The following is a 17,500-nucleotide window of genomic DNA, read 5'->3' on the forward strand; positions in this document are numbered from 1 at the left end:
CGAATGGATATTTTACTTATAAATATATATTTAAAATTTTACCCAAAGGCGAATATTGAATTTTATTCAATATAATAAAATCATGGAATTATATAAAGTGAAAATCCATATATCTATTATATTGCTTATTTCGATTCAAAAAATATGAATGGAATATGAAGGAAAAACATTATTCTGGTTGATCCTGCCAGTAGTTATATGCTTGTCTCAAAGATTAAGCCATGCATGTCTAAGTACACACGAATTAAAAGTGAAACCGCAAAAGGCTCATTATATCAGTTATGGTTCCTTAGATCGTTAACAGTTACTTGGATAACTGTGGTAATTCTAGAGCTAATACATGCAATTAAAACATGAACCTTATGGGACATGTGCTTTTATTAGGCTAAAACCAAGCGATCGCAAGATCGTTATATTGGTTGAACTCTAGATAACATGCAGATCGTATGGTCTTGTACCGACGACAGATCTTTCAAATGTCTGCCCTATCAACTTTTGATGGTAGTATCTAGGACTACCATGGTTGCAACGGGTAACGGGGAATCAGGGTTCGATTCCGGAGAGGGAGCCTGAGAAACGGCTACCACATCTAAGGAAGGCAGCAGGCGCGTAAATTACCCACTCCCAGCTCGGGGAGGTAGTGACGAAAAATAACAATACAGGACTCATATCCGAGGCCCTGTAATTGGAATGAGTACACTTTAAATCCTTTAACAAGGACCAATTGGAGGGCAAGTCTGGTGCCAGCAGCCGCGGTAATTCCAGCTCCAATAGCGTATATTAAAGTTGTTGCGGTTAAAACGTTCGTAGTTGAACTTGTGCTTCATACGGGTAGTACAACTTACAATTGTGGTTAGTACTATACCTTTATGTATGTAAGCGTATTACCGGTGGAGTTCTTATATGTGATTAAATACTTGTATTTTTTCATATGTTCCTCCTATTTAAAAACCTGCACTAGTGCTCTTAAACGAGTGTTATTGTGGGCCGGTACTATTACTTTGAACAAATTAGAGTGCTTAAAGCAGGCTTCAAATGCCTGAATATTCTGTGCATGGGATAATGAAATAAGACCTCTGTTCTGCTTTCATTGGTTTTCAGATCAAGAGGTAATGATTAATAGAAGCAGTTTGGGGGCATTAGTATTACGACGCGAGAGGTGAAATTCTTGGACCGTCGTAAGACTAACTTAAGCGAAAGCATTTGCCAAAGATGTTTTCATTAATCAAGAACGAAAGTTAGAGGTTCGAAGGCGATCAGATACCGCCCTAGTTCTAACCATAAACGATGCCAGCTAGCAATTGGGTGTAGCTACTTTTATGGCTCTCTCAGTCGCTTCCCGGGAAACCAAAGCTTTTGGGCTCCGGGGGAAGTATGGTTGCAAAGCTGAAACTTAAAGGAATTGACGGAAGGGCACCACCAGGAGTGGAGCCTGCGGCTTAATTTGACTCAACACGGGAAAACTTACCAGGTCCGAACATAAGTGTGTAAGACAGATTGATAGCTCTTTCTCGAATCTATGGGTGGTGGTGCATGGCCGTTCTTAGTTCGTGGAGTGATTTGTCTGGTTAATTCCGATAACGAACGAGACTCAAATATATTAAATAGATATCTTCAGGATTATGGTGCTGAAGCTTATGTAGCCTTCATTCATGGTGGCAGTAAAATGTTTATTGTGTTTGAATGTGTTTATGTAAGTGGAGCCGTACCTGTTGGTTTGTCCCATTATAAGGACACTAGCTTCTTAAATGGACAAATTGCGTCTAGCAATAATGAGATTGAGCAATAACAGGTCTGTGATGCCCTTAGATGTCCTGGGCTGCACGCGCGCTACAATGAAAGTATCAACGTGTATTTCCTAGACCGAGAGGTCCGGGTAAACCGCTGAACCACTTTCATGCTTGGGATTGTGAACTGAAACTGTTCACATGAACTTGGAATTCCCAGTAAGTGTGAGTCATTAACTCGCATTGATTACGTCCCTGCCCTTTGTACACACCGCCCGTCGCTACTACCGATTGAATTATTTAGTGAGGTCTCCGGACGTGATCACTGTGACGCCTTGCGTGTTACGGTTGTTTCGCAAAAGTTGACCGAACTTGATTATTTAGAGGAAGTAAAAGTCGTAACAAGGTTTCCGTAGGTGAACCTGCGGAAGGATCATTATTGTATAATATCCTTACCGTTAATAAACATTTGTTATAATACAAATAAATACAATTTACCAAAATAAAAATATTACAAAATGATTCTACGGAATCAAAAGTTAAAGTGAAAATAAAATGTAGATGGCTTTTATTTTATTTATATGTGGGGCTTGGCAACCTCATAAAAAGACTTTAACATTATTAATGTTGTTGTGCGTATTTGTGGCAGTACTTACTACAACAACGGCGTTTCCTATAAAAACAAATTCTCGAAAATGGAAATCGAAGAAACTAAACTAAATTCGAAAGTGGAAGTCGAATTAAAATTAAAATAATTTTGAATGTGGTAATCGAAATAAGTTTGTGTGTATATGGACCATAATATACACGCGTTGCGAATATGTATTGTTCATCTATGTTATGAGCATACGTTGGCTAATGCAACAACCTAAAATATACAATGTTTGTACCTGTCATCCATCAGGTTAATGTTTTATATAAATTTTGCAGTATGTGTCACCCAAAATAGCAAACCATAACCAGATTATTATGATACATAATGCTTATATGAAACTAAGACATTTCGCAACATTTATTTTAGGTATAAAAATAAATTTATTGAAGGAATTGATATATGCCAGTAAAATGGTGTATTTTTAATTTCTTTCAATAAAAACAATATTGACATTATATAAAAATGAATTATAAAACTCTAAGCGGTGGATCACTCGGCTCATGGGTCGATGAAGAACGCAGCAAACTGTGCGTCATCGTGTGAACTGCAGGACACATGAACATCGACATTTTGAACGCATATCGCAGTCCATGCTGTTATGTACTTTAATTAATTTTATAGTGCTGCTTGGACTACATATGGTTGAGGGTTGTAAGACTATGCTAATTAAGTTGTTTATAAATTTTTTATAAGCATATGGTATATTATTGGATTAAATAATGATTTTATTCATAATATTAAAAAAGAAATGAAAAACATTATCTCACATTTGAATGTGAAAAACGAAGAGAAATATTTTCTTTTTCAATCAAATAATACTGAGAAATGTCTAGCATAAAAAATTGAAATATTTTTCATCTAGAATTGTCTCTTATTAATGATTCGAAAAAAAAAAAACTTGGTTATGTTATTATTCTTCGTTGGTTCGTTAAATGGATAAAAAATAACTTTGCTTACAAGAACTATTGGAACTATTTATAACGAATTTAATTGATTGTTTTATCATTTATATATAAAGAATTTATGGCAAAATATAGTTATATATACAACCTCAACTCATATGGGACTACCCCCTGAATTTAAGCATATTAATTAGGGGAGGAAAAGAAACTAACAAGGATTTTCTTAGTAGCGGCGAGCGAAAAGAAAACAGTTCAGCACTAAGTCACTTTGTCTATATGGCAAATGTGAGATGCAGTGTATGGAGCGTCAATATTCTAGTATGAGAAATTAATGATTTAAGTCCTTCTTAAATGAGGCCATTTACCCATAGAGGGTGCCAGGCCCGTATAACGTTAATGATTACTAGATGATGTTTCCAAAGAGTCGTGTTGCTTGATAGTGCAGCACTAAGTGGGTGGTAAACTCCATCTAAAACTAAATATAACCATGAGACCGATAGTAAACAAGTACCGTGAGGGAAAGTTGAAAAGAACTCTGAATAGAGAGTTAAACAGTACGTGAAACTGCTTAGAGGTTAAGCCCGATGAACCTGAATATCCGTTATGGAAAATTCATCATTAAAATTGTAATATTTAAATAATATTATTAAGAATAATGTGCATTTTTTCCATATAAGGACATTGTAATCTATTAGCATATCCCAAATTTATCATAAAATATAACTTATAGTTTATTCCAATTAAATTGCTTGCATTTTAACACAGAATAAATGTTATTAATTTGATAAAGTGCTGATAGATTTATATTATTACAGAGCGTTAATTTTTCGGAATTATATAATGGCATAATTATCATTGATTTTTGTGTTTATTATATGCTCTTGTATGATTAACAATGCGAAAGATTCAGGATACCTTCGGGACCCGTCTTGAAACACGGACCAAGGAGTCTAACATATGTGCAAGTTATTGGGATGTAAACCTAATAGCGTAATTAACTTGACTAATAATGGGATTAGTTTTTTAGCTATTTATAGCTAATTAACACAATCCCGGGGCGTTCTATATAGTTATGTATAATGTATATTTATATTATTTATGCCTCTAACTGGAACGTACCTTGAGCATATATGCTGTGACCCGAAAGATGGTGAACTATACTTGATCAGGTTGAAGTCAGGGGAAACCCTGATGGAAGACCGAAACAGTTCTGACGTGCAAATCGATTGTCAGAATTGAGTATAGGGGCGAAAGACCAATCGAACCATCTAGTAGCTGGTTCCTTCCGAAGTTTCCCTCAGGATAGCTGGTGCATTTTAATATTATATAAAATAATCTTATCTGGTAAAGCGAATGATTAGAGGCCTTAGGGTCGAAACGATCTTAACCTATTCTCAAACTTTAAATGGGTAAGAACCTTAACTTTCTTGATATGAAGTTCAAGGTTATGATATAATGTGCCCAGTGGGCCACTTTTGGTAAGCAGAACTGGCGCTGTGGGATGAACCAAACGTAATGTTACGGTGCCCAAATTAACAACTCATGCAGATACCATGAAAGGCGTTGGTTGCTTAAAACAGCAGGACGGTGATCATGGAAGTCGAAATCCGCTAAGGAGTGTGTAACAACTCACCTGCCGAAGCAACTAGCCCTTAAAATGGATGGCGCTTAAGTTGTATACCTATACATTACCGCTAAAGTAGATGATTTATATTACTTGTGATATAAATTTTGAAACTTTAGTGAGTAGGAAGGTACAATGGTATGCGTAGAAGTGTTTGGCGTAAGCCTGCATGGAGCTGCCATTGGTACAGATCTTGGTGGTAGTAGCAAATAATCGAATGAGACCTTGGAGGACTGAAGTGGAGAAGGGTTTCGTGTGAACAGTGGTTGATCACGAGTTAGTCGGTCCTAAGTTCAAGGCGAAAGCCGAAAATTTTCAAGTAAAACAAAAATGCCTAACTATATAAACAAAGCGAATATAATACACTTGAATAATTTTGAACGAAAGGGAATACGGTTCCAATTCCGTAACCTGTTGAGTATCCGTTTGTTATTAAATATGGGCCTCGTGCTCATCCTGGCAACAGGAACGACCATAAAGAAGCCGTCGAGAGATATCGGAAGAGTTTTCTTTTCTGTTTTATAGCCGTACTACCATGGAAGTCTTTCGCAGAGAGATATGGTAGATGGGCTAGAAGAGCATGACATATACTGTTGTGTCGATATTTTCTCCTCGGACCTTGAAAATTTATGGTGGGGACACGCAAACTTCTCAACAGGCCGTACCAATATCCGCAGCTGGTCTCCAAGGTGAAGAGTCTCTAGTCGATAGAATAATGTAGGTAAGGGAAGTCGGCAAATTAGATCCGTAACTTCGGGATAAGGATTGGCTCTGAAGATTGAGATAGTCGGGCTTGATTGGGAAACAATAACATGGTTTATGTGCTCGTTCTGGGTAAATAGAGTTTCTAGCATTTATGTTAGTTACTTGTTCCCCGGATAGTTTAGTTACGTAGCCAATTGTGGAACTTTCTTGCTAAAATTTTTAAGAATACTATTTGGGTTAAACCAATTAGTTCTTATCAATTATAACGATTATCAATTAACAATCAATTCAGAACTGGCACGGACTTGGGGAATCCGACTGTCTAATTAAAACAAAGCATTGTGATGGCCCTAGCGGGTGTTGACACAATGTGATTTCTGCCCAGTGCTCTGAATGTCAAAGTGAAGAAATTCAAGTAAGCGCGGGTCAACGGCGGGAGTAACTATGACTCTCTTAAGGTTCTTCGATTCTTTTATCGCATGCATCTATATATGACACCTTACGTGCTTATGGTGCGCCAAAGGGCTTCGTTGACTACGTACAGAATACGTACGAGGGTGGCGGTACCAGTCTCAATGGGGACGGTTGGAGTTCAGAGGAATTCGTCCCTGCTAGAGGAGTGAAGCAGGGTGACCCTTTGTCTCCTATTCTATTTAACTTGGTAATGGACAGGTTACTTAGAAACCTACCCAGCGAAATTGGTGCCAAAGTCGGAAATGCCATTACTAACGCGGCCGCGTTTGCAGATGATTTGGTACTATTTGCTGAAACTCGAATGGGACTTCAAGTATTGTTGGACAGAACGTTGGATTTTCTATCTCTCGTCGGCCTTAAACTTAATGCCGACAAATGTTTTACCGTTGGCATTAAGGGCCAGCCGAAACAGAAGTGTACCGTGCTAGAGGCACAGAGCTTCTACGTAGGCTCGAGAGAGATTCCATCATTGAAGCGAACGGACGAGTGGAAGTACTTAGGCATCAACTTCACTGCAACTGGGAGGGTTCGATGCAATCCGGCCGAGGACATTGGTCCAAAGCTACAAAGATTGACAAAGGCCCCCCTCAAACCACAACAGAGGATGTTCGCCCTTAGGACTGTCCTTATCCCACAGCTCTATCACAAGTTAGCCCTTGGGAGTGTGGCGATAGGCGTCCTACGAAAAACTGACAAATTAATAAGATACTATGTGCGAAGATGGCTAAATCTTCCGCTGGATATGCCGATAGCATTCATTCATGCACCCCCAAAAAGTGGAGGTCTCGGAATTCCATCACTAAGATGGGTAGCTCCAATGTTAAGGCTAAGACGATTGAGTAATATTAAATGGCCTCACCTCACGCAAAACGAGGTAGCCAGCTCTTTCCTCGAAGCCGAAAAACAACGGGCCCGAGATAGATTATTAGCTGAACAAAATGAATTGTTATCGCGTCCGGCAATAGAAAAATATTGGGCGAACAAATTGTACCTCTCAGTTGATGGCAGCGGACTCCGTGAAGCGGGCCATTGGGGACCGCAACACGGGTGGGTTAATCAACCCACGCGTTTACTAACAGGAAAGGAATATATAGACGGTATTCGTCTGCGGATAAATGCCCTACCCACGAAGTCTCGTACTACAAGGGGAAGGCACGAATTGGAACGACAGTGTCGTGCAGGATGTGACGCTCCCGAAACAACAAACCACATAATGCAAAAATGTTATCGATCGCATGGGAGGCGCGTAGCTAGACACAACTGCGTAGTAAATCGAATCAAGCGGGGACTTGAGGAGAGAGGCTGCGTGGTCATTGTTGAACCAAGTCTGCAGTGCGAATCCGGCCTTAATAAACCGGACCTGGTGGCACTACGACAAGATCACATTGATGTGATCGACATACAAATTGTGACAGACGGACACTCTATGGATGATGCACACCAGCGCAAAATCAATAGATACGACAGACCGGACATACGAACTGAATTGCGTCGCAGATTCGAAGCCGCAGGTGACATTGAATTCCATTCTGCCACCCTGAACTGGAGGGGGATCTGGAGTGGTCAATCCGTTAAAAGATTGATAGCAAAGGGTCTCCTCAGCAAATATGATAGTCATATCATTAGCGTCCAGGTTATGAGAGGCAGTCTCGGTTGTTTTAAACAGTTCATGTACCTGAGCGGGTTTTCCCGAGATTGGACTTAGCTAAAACGTTTGGTTCAAAACATTTGCTTGCTGTCTTGGCATAACATCAATAAAGGCATAAACATCGCAAAACAATGGTTATATATAAATGGCTATGAGGATGGTTTTAGTACGTAGGCGTTGCGGAACTTCGGTTCAGATAGAGCAATGAATCGTGCATGCTAGGAAAACTGACCACACGCAGTGTTGGCAGCCCTAGTATCTTTCGATAGATTTCCATACCTCCGCGATCAAAAAAAAAAAAAAAAAAATAGCCAAATGCCTCGTCATCTAATTAGTGACGCGCATGAATGGATTAACGAGATTCCTACTGTCCCTATCTACTATCTAGCGAAACCACAGCCAAGGGAACGGGCTTGGAATAATTAGCGGGGAAAGAAGACCCTTTTGAGCTTGACTCTAATCTGGCAGTGTAAGGAGACATAAGAGGTGTAGAATAAGTGGGAGATATTAGACCTCGGTTTGGTATCGTCAATGAAATACCACTACTCTTATTGTTTCCTTACTTACTTGATTAAATGGAACGTGTATCATTTCCTAGCCATTATACGGATATATTTATTATATCTTATGGTATTGGGTTTTGATGCAAGCTTCTTGATCAAAGTATCACGAGTTTGTTATATAATCGCAAACAAATTCTTTAATAAAACGATGCATTTATGTATTTTTGATTTGAAAATTTGGTATAACTCCAATTACTCAGGTATGATCCAATTCAAGGACATTGCCAGGTAGGGAGTTTGACTGGGGCGGTACATCTCTCAAATAATAACGGAGGTGTCCCAAGGCCAGCTCAGTGCGGACAGAAACCACACATAGAGCAAAAGGGCAAATGCTGACTTGATCTCGGTGTTCAGTACACACAGGGACAGCAAAAGCTCGGCCTATCGATCCTTTTGGTTTAAAGAGTTTTTAACAAGAGGTGTCAGAAAAGTTACCATAGGGATAACTGGCTTGTGGCGGCCAAGCGTTCATAGCGACGTCGCTTTTTGATCCTTCGATGTCGGCTCTTCCTATCATTGTGAAGCAAAATTCACCAAGCGTTGGATTGTTCACCCATGCAAGGGAACGTGAGCTGGGTTTAGACCGTCGTGAGACAGGTTAGTTTTACCCTACTAATGACAAAACGTTGTTGCGACAGCATTCCTGCGTAGTACGAGAGGAACCGCAGGTACGGACCAATGGCACAATACTTGTTCGAGCGAACAGTGGTATGACGCTACGTCCGTTGGATTATGCCTGAACGCCTCTAAGGTCGTATCCGTGCTGGACTGCAATGATAAATAAGGGGCAATTTGCATTGTATGGCTTCTAAACCATTTAAAGTTTATAATTTATTTTATAAACGACAATGGATGTGATGCCAATGTAATTTGTAACATAGTAAATTAGGAGGATCTTCGATCACCTGATGCCGCGCTAGTTACATATAAAAGCATTATTTAATACAATGACAAAGCCTAGAATCAATTGTAAACGACTTTTGTAACAGGCAAGGTGTTGTAAGTGGTTGAGCAGCTGCCATACTGCGATCCACTGAAGCTTATCCTTTGCTTGATGATTCGATAAATAAATGATTTTTTCCTGTAGCCAAACACCTCGTCATCAATTTAGTGACGCATATGATATTGTCCCTATCATATAATTTTTGATATAAAGACTTTAAAGAATTGTATCAAGTTGCCAAACACCTCGTCATCAATTTAGTGACGCATATGATATTGTCCCTATCATATAATTAATATAAAGACTTTAATGAATTGTGTCAAGTTGCCAAACACCTCGTCATCAATTTAGTGACGCATATGATATTGTCCCTATCATATAATTAATATAAAGAATTTTAATGAATTGTGTCAAGTTGCCAAACACCTCGTCATCAATTTAGTGACGCATATGATATTGTCCCTATCATATAATTTTTGATATAAAGACTTTAAAGAATTGTATCAAGTTGCCAAACACCTCGTCATCAATTTAGTGACGCATATGATATTGTCCATATCATATAATTAATATAAAGACTTTAATGAATTGTGTCAAGTTGCCAAACACCTCGTCATCAATTTAGTGACGCATATGATATTGTCCCTATCATATAATTTTTGATATAAAGACTTTAAAGAATTGTATCAAGTTGCCAAACACCTCGTCATCAATTTAGTGACGCATATGATATTGTCCATATCATATAATTAATATAAAGACTTTAATGAATTGTGTCAAGTTGCCAAACACCTCGTCATCAATTTAGTGACGCATATGATATTGTCCCTATCATATAATTTTTGATATAAAGACTTTAAAGAATTGTATCAAGTTGCCAAACACCTCGTCATCAATTTAGTGACGCATATGATATTGTCCATATCATATAATTAATATAAAGACTTTAATGAATTGTGTCAAGTTGCCAAACACCTCGTCATCAATTTAGTGACGCATATGATATTGTCCCTATCATATAATTAATATAAAGACTTTAATGAATTGTGTCAAGTTGCCAAACACCTCGTCATCAATTTAGTGACGCATATGATATTGTCCATATCATATAATTAATATAAAGACTTTAATGAATTGTGTCAAGTTGCCAAACACCTCGTCATCAATTTAGTGACGCATATGATATTGTCCCTATCATATAATTTTTGATATAAAGACTTTAAAGAATTGTATCAAGTTGCCAAACACCTCGTCATCAATTTAGTGACGCATATGATATTGTCCATATCATATAATTAATATAAAGACTTTAATGAATTGTGTCAAGTTGCCAAACACCTCGTCATCAATTTAGTGACGCATATGATATTGTCCCTATCATATAATTAATATAAAGACTTTAATGAATTGTGTCAAGTTGCCAAACACCTCGTCATCAATTTAGTGACGCATATGATATTGTCCCTATCATATAATTAATATAAAGAATTTTAATGAATTGTGTCAAGTTGCCAAACACCTCGTCATCAATTTAGTGACGCATATGATATTGTCCCTATCATATAATTAATATAAAAACTTTTAATGAATTGTGTCAAGTTGCCAAACACCTCGTCATCAATTTAGTGACGCATATGATATTGTCCCTATCATATAATTTTTGATATAAAGACTTTAAAGAATTGTATCAAGTTGCCAAACACCTCGTCATCAACTACTATATTATGGTTGCGCCGACCTCTCATATTGTATTCTCTTATGTGTTCATAGGATTTTGGCAATTATATACGAGTAAATTAAATAATATACTTATGAAAATGATTAATTATTATATGTATAAGGGAAAAAATGCTGAAATATTCCCATATTATCTTAGTATTATAGAGGAAAGACCGTTGCCGACCTCTCATATTGTTCAAAACTTATGTATTCATATGATTTTGGCAATTAAATGAGTAAATTAAATAATATACATATGAAAATGATTAATTATTATATGTATAAGGGAAAAAATGCTGAAATATTCCCACATTCTCTCAGTATTATAGAGAAAAGCCATTATAGTGAGAGGGTATAGTAGTGTAAACGACCGGAATTACGACAGAGGGTTCAAAAACTACTATAGGTAGGCAGTGGTTGCCGACCTCTCATATTGTTCAAAACTTATGTATTCATATGATTTTGGCAATTATATGAGTAAATTAAATAATATACATATGAAAATGATTAATTATTATATGTATAAGGGAAAAAATGCTGAAATATTCCCACATTCTCTCAGTATTATAGAGAAAAGCCATTATAGTGAGAGGGTATAGTAGTGTAAACGACCGGAATTACGACAGAGGGTTCAAAAACTACTATAGGTAGGCAGTGGTTGCCGACCTCTCATATTGTTCAAAACTTATGTATTCATATGATTTTGGGAATTATATGAGTAAATTAAATAATATACATATGAAAATGATTAATTATTATATGTATAAGGGAAAAAATGCTGAAATATTCCCACATTCTCTCAGTATTATAGAGAAAAGCCATTATAGTGAGAGGGTATAGTAGTGTAAACGACCGGAATTACGACAGAGGGTTCAAAAACTACTATAGGTAGGCAGTGGTTGCCGACCTCTCATATTGTTCAAAACTTATGAATTCATATGATTTTGGGAATTATATGAGTAAATTAAATAATATACATATGAAAATGATTAATTATTATATGTATAAGGAAAAAAATGCTGAAATATTCCCACATTCTCTTAGTATTATAGAGAAAAGCCATTATAGGGAGAGGGTATAGTAGTGTAAACGACCGGAATTACGACAGAGGGTTCAAAAACTACTATAGGTAGGCAGTGGTTGCCGACCTCTCATATTGTTCAAAACTTATGTATTCATATGATTTTGGCAATAATATGAGTAAATTAAATAATAAACATATGAAAATTAATATGTATTATATGTATAAAGAAAAAAATAATCATATTATATATGAATAATGGAAAAAAAAATGAAATGTTCATATAATCTCTTAATATATAAGAGAATAGCCCGTATGTTGGGTGGCAAACGGAATTGAAAATACCCGCTTTGACGACAGCGGGTTCAAAAACTACTATAGGTAGGCAGTGGTTGCCGACCTCCCGCATTATTCGAAATATTTATTTCGGATTATGTTTATATTGGTTACATACAATAAAGTATATTATTATCCGTACAAATTTGTTTCTCAGTTCTATAGAACACGGGACTTGGCTCCGCGGATAATAGGAATATACGCTTTTTAGATAATATCGTTGAAACAAAAGTCAAGTTTCTATTATATATAGAATAACAAATCGTTTCCATATATTATCGTTAATTTTTGGAGGCAGGCAAATATTTATTTATTACCTGCCGTATAGTTGGATTATTATATCGTTACGGTATAATACAAATATGGATTCTTATGAAAGAAATATAAAATTATATATTAAATGTGGAAATATTATCATATGCGCTTGGTTTTATGTTATATATTACCAGAGAGATATATGAAAAGAGATAAATTTTAAATTTATCTTCAAAATGCAAATGATTTAACTTAATATTTATATTGGTTAAACAAAAATTGTACATGTGTGGATACAATAATTATGTATGTTGGAAATAAAATGATATTTTATAATGAAATATGTATATATAAAAAGATATAATTATAGAAACATATATATTACAATAATTATATGAAATTCTTGTTATATTGGTAAAACAAGTATAAATTAAAAATGAAATTATGGATTACGAATGCTATATAAAAATGGCCGTAATCGAATGGATATTTTACTTATAAATATATATTTAAAATTTTACCCAAAGGCGAAATATTGAATTTTATTCCGGAGGTCCGGAGACCTCACTAAATAATTCAATCGGTAGTAGCGACGGGCGGTGTGTACAAAGGGCAGGGACGTAATCAATGCGAGTTAATGACTCACACTTACTGGGAATTCCAAGTTCATGTGAACAGTTTCATTTCACAATCCCAAGCATGAAAGTGGTTCAGCGGTTTACCCGGACCTCTCGGTCTAGGAAATACACGTTGATACTTTCATTGTAGCGCGCGTGCAGCCCAGGACATCTAAGGGCATCACAGACCTGTTATTGCTCAATCTCATTATTGCTAGACGCAATTTGTCCATTTAAGAAGCTAGTGTCCTTATAATGGGACAAACCAACAGGTACGGCTCCACTTACATAAACACATTCAAACACAATAAACATTTTACTGCCACCATGAATGAAGGCTACATAAGCTTCAGCACCATAATCCTGAAGATATCTATTTAATATATTTGAGTCTCGTTCGTTATCGGAATTAACCAGACAAATCACTCCACGAACTAAGAACGGCCATGCACCACCACCCATAGATTCGAGAAAGAGCTATCAATCTGTCTTACACACTTATGTTCGGACCTGGTAAGTTTTCCCGTGTTGAGTCAAATTAAGCCGCAGGCTCCACTCCTGGTGGTGCCCTTCCGTCAATTCCTTTAAGTTTCAGCTTTGCAACCATACTTCCCCCGGAGCCCAAAAGCTTTGGTTTCCCGGGAAGCGACTGAGAGAGCCATAAAAGTAGCTACACCCAATTGCTAGCTGGCATCGTTTATGGTTAGAACTAGGGCGGTATCTGATCGCCTTCGAACCTCTAACTTTCGTTCTTGATTAATGAAAACATCTTTGGCAAATGCTTTCGCTTAAGTTAGTCTTACGACGGTCCAAGAATTTCACCTCTCGCGTCGTAATACTAATGCCCCCAAACTGCTTCTATTAATCATTACCTCTTGATCTGAAAACCAATGAAAGCAGAACAGAGGTCTTATTTCATTATCCCATGCACAGAATATTCAGGCATTTGAAGCCTGCTTTAAGCACTCTAATTTGTTCAAAGTAATAGTACCGGCCCACAATAACACTCGTTTAAGAGCACTAGTGCAGGTTTTTAAATAGGAGGAACATATGAAAAAATACAAGTATTTAATCACATATAAGAACTCCACCGGTAATACGCTTACATACATAAAGGTATAGTACTAACCACAATTGTAAGTTGTACTACCCGTATGAAGCACAAGTTCAACTACGAACGTTTTAACCGCAACAACTTTAATATACGCTATTGGAGCTGGAATTACCGCGGCTGCTGGCACCAGACTTGCCCTCCAATTGGTCCTTGTTAAAGGATTTAAAGTGTACTCATTCCAATTACAGGGCCTCGGATATGAGTCCTGTATTGTTATTTTTCGTCACTACCTCCCCGAGCTGGGAGTGGGTAATTTACGCGCCTGCTGCCTTCCTTAGATGTGGTAGCCGTTTCTCAGGCTCCCTCTCCGGAATCGAACCCTGATTCCCCGTTACCCGTTGCAACCATGGTAGTCCTAGATACTACCATCAAAAGTTGATAGGGCAGACATTTGAAAGATCTGTCGTCGGTACAAGACCATACGATCTGCATGTTATCTAGAGTTCAACCAATATAACGATCTTGCGATCGCTTGGTTTTAGCCTAATAAAAGCACATGTCCCATAAGGTTCATGTTTTAATTGCATGTATTAGCTCTAGAATTACCACAGTTATCCAAGTAACTGTTAACGATCTAAGGAACCATAACTGATATAATGAGCCTTTTGCGGTTTCACTTTTAATTCGTGTGTACTTAGACATGCATGGCTTAATCTTTGAGACAAGCATATAACTACTGGCAGGATCAACCAGAATAATGTTTTTCCTTCATATTCCATTCATATTTTTTGAATCGAAATAAGCAATATAATAGATATATGGATTTTTCACTTTATATAATTCCATGATTTTTATTATATTGAATAAAATTCAATATTTCGCCTTTGGGTAAAATTTTAAATATATATTTATAAGTAAAATATCCATTCGATTACGGCCATTTTTATATAGCATTCGTAATCCATAATTTCATTTTTAATTTATACTTGTTTTACCAATATAACAAGAATTTCATATAATTATTGTAATATATATGTTTCTATAATTATATCTTTTTATATATACATATTTCATTATAAAATATCATTTTATTTCCAACATACATAATTATTGTATCCACACATGTACAATTTTTGTTTAACCAATATAAATATTAAGTTAAATCATTTGCATTTTGAAGATAAATTTAAAATTTATCTCTTTTCATATATCTCTCTGGTAATATATAACATAAAACCAAGCGCATATGATAATATTTCCACATTTAATATATAATTTTATATTTCTTTCATAAGAATCCATATTTGTATTATACCGTAACGATATAATAATCCAACTATACGGCAGGTAATAAATAAATATTTGCCTGCCTCCAAAAATTAACGATAATATATGGAAACGATTTGTTATTCTATATATAATAGAAACTTGACTTTTGTTTCAACGATATTATCTAAAAAGCGTATATTCCTATTATCCGCGGAGCCAAGTCCCGTGTTCTATAGAACTGAGAAACAAATTTGTACGGATAATAATATACTTTATTGTATGTAACCAATATAAACATAATCCGAAATAAATATTTCGAATAATGCGGGAGGTCGGCAACCACTGCCTACCTATAGTAGTTTTTGAACCCGCTGTCGTCAAAGCGGGTATTTTCAATTCCGTTTGCCACCCAACATACGGGCTATTCTCTTATATATTAAGAGATTATATGAACATTTCATTTTTTTTTCCATTATTCATATATAATATGATTATTTTTTTCTTTATACATATAATACATATTAATTTTCATATGTTTATTATTTAATTTACTCATATTATTGCCAAAATCATATGAATACATAAGTTTTGAACAATATGAGAGGTCGGCAACCACTGCCTACCTATAGTAGTTTTTGAACCCTCTGTCGTAATTCCGGTCGTTTACACTACTATACCCTCTCCCTATAATGGCTTTTCTCTATAATACTAAGAGAATGTGGGAATATTTCAGCATTTTTTTCCTTATACATATAATAATTAATCATTTTCATATGTATATTATTTAATTTACTCATATAATTCCCAAAATCATATGAATTCATAAGTTTTGAACAATATGAGAGGTCGGCAACCACTGCCTACCTATAGTAGTTTTTGAACCCTCTGTCGTAATTCCGGTCGTTTACACTACTATACCCTCTCACTATAATGGCTTTTCTCTATAATACTGAGAGAATGTGGGAATATTTCAGCATTTTTTCCCTTATACATATAATAATTAATCATTTTCATATGTATATTATTTAATTTACTCATATAATTCCCAAAATCATATGAATACATAAGTTTTGAACAATATGAGAGGTCGGCAACCACTGCCTACCTATAGTAGTTTTTGAACCCTCTGTCGTAATTCCGGTCGTTTACACTACTATACCCTCTCACTATAATGGCTTTTCTCTATAATACTGAGAGAATGTGGGAATATTTCAGCATTTTTTCCCTTATACATATAATAATTAATCATTTTCATATGTATATTATTTAATTTACTCATATAATTGCCAAAATCATATGAATACATAAGTTTTGAACAATATGAGAGGTCGGCAACCACTGCCTACCTATAGTAGTTTTTGAACCCTCTGTCGTAATTCCGGTCGTTTACACTACTATACCCTCTCACTATAATGGCTTTTCTCTATAATACTGAGAGAATGTGGGAATATTTCAGCATTTTTTCCCTTATACATATAATAATTAATCATTTTCATATGTATATTATTTAATTACTCATTTAATTGCCAAAATCATATGAATACATAAGTTTTGAACAATATGAGAGGTCGGCAACGGTCTTTCCTCTATAATACTAAGATAATATGGGAATATTTCAGCATTTTTTCCCTTATACATATAATAATTAATCATTTTCATAAGTATATTATTTAATTTACTCGTATATAATTGCCAAAATCCTATGAACACATAAGAGAATACAATATGAGAGGTCGGCGCAACCATAATATAGTAGTTGATGACGAGGTGTTTGGCAACTTGATACAATTCTTTAAAGTCTTTATATCAAAAATTATATGATAGGGACAATATCATATGCGTCACTAAATTGATGACGAGGTGTTTGGCAACTTGACACAATTCATTAAAAGTTTTTATATTAATTATATGATAGGGACAATATCATATGCGTCACTAAATTGATGACGAGGTGTTTGGCAACTTGACACAATTCATTAAAATTCTTT

General features: G+C 35.8%; 2 non-coding genes across 2 annotated transcripts; both read left to right on the forward strand.

The window, feature by feature from the left end:
• Positions 1–171: 171 nt before the first annotated feature.
• Positions 172–2,166, forward strand: LOC120285645. The gene has a single exon (XR_005544873.1). It is a non-coding gene; the product is annotated as a small subunit ribosomal RNA (ribosomal RNA).
• A 689-nt stretch (positions 2,167–2,855) lies between these two features.
• LOC120285644 lies at positions 2,856–3,034 on the forward strand. The gene has a single exon (XR_005544872.1). It is a non-coding gene; the product is annotated as a 5.8S ribosomal RNA (ribosomal RNA).
• Positions 3,035–17,500: the final 14,466 nt, after the last annotated feature.

Source organism: Drosophila simulans, unplaced genomic scaffold, assembly GCF_016746395.2.
Source record: "Drosophila simulans strain w501 unplaced genomic scaffold, Prin_Dsim_3.1 Segkk68_quiver_pilon, whole genome shotgun sequence".
Classification (NCBI taxonomy): domain Eukaryota; kingdom Metazoa; phylum Arthropoda; class Insecta; order Diptera; family Drosophilidae; genus Drosophila; species Drosophila simulans.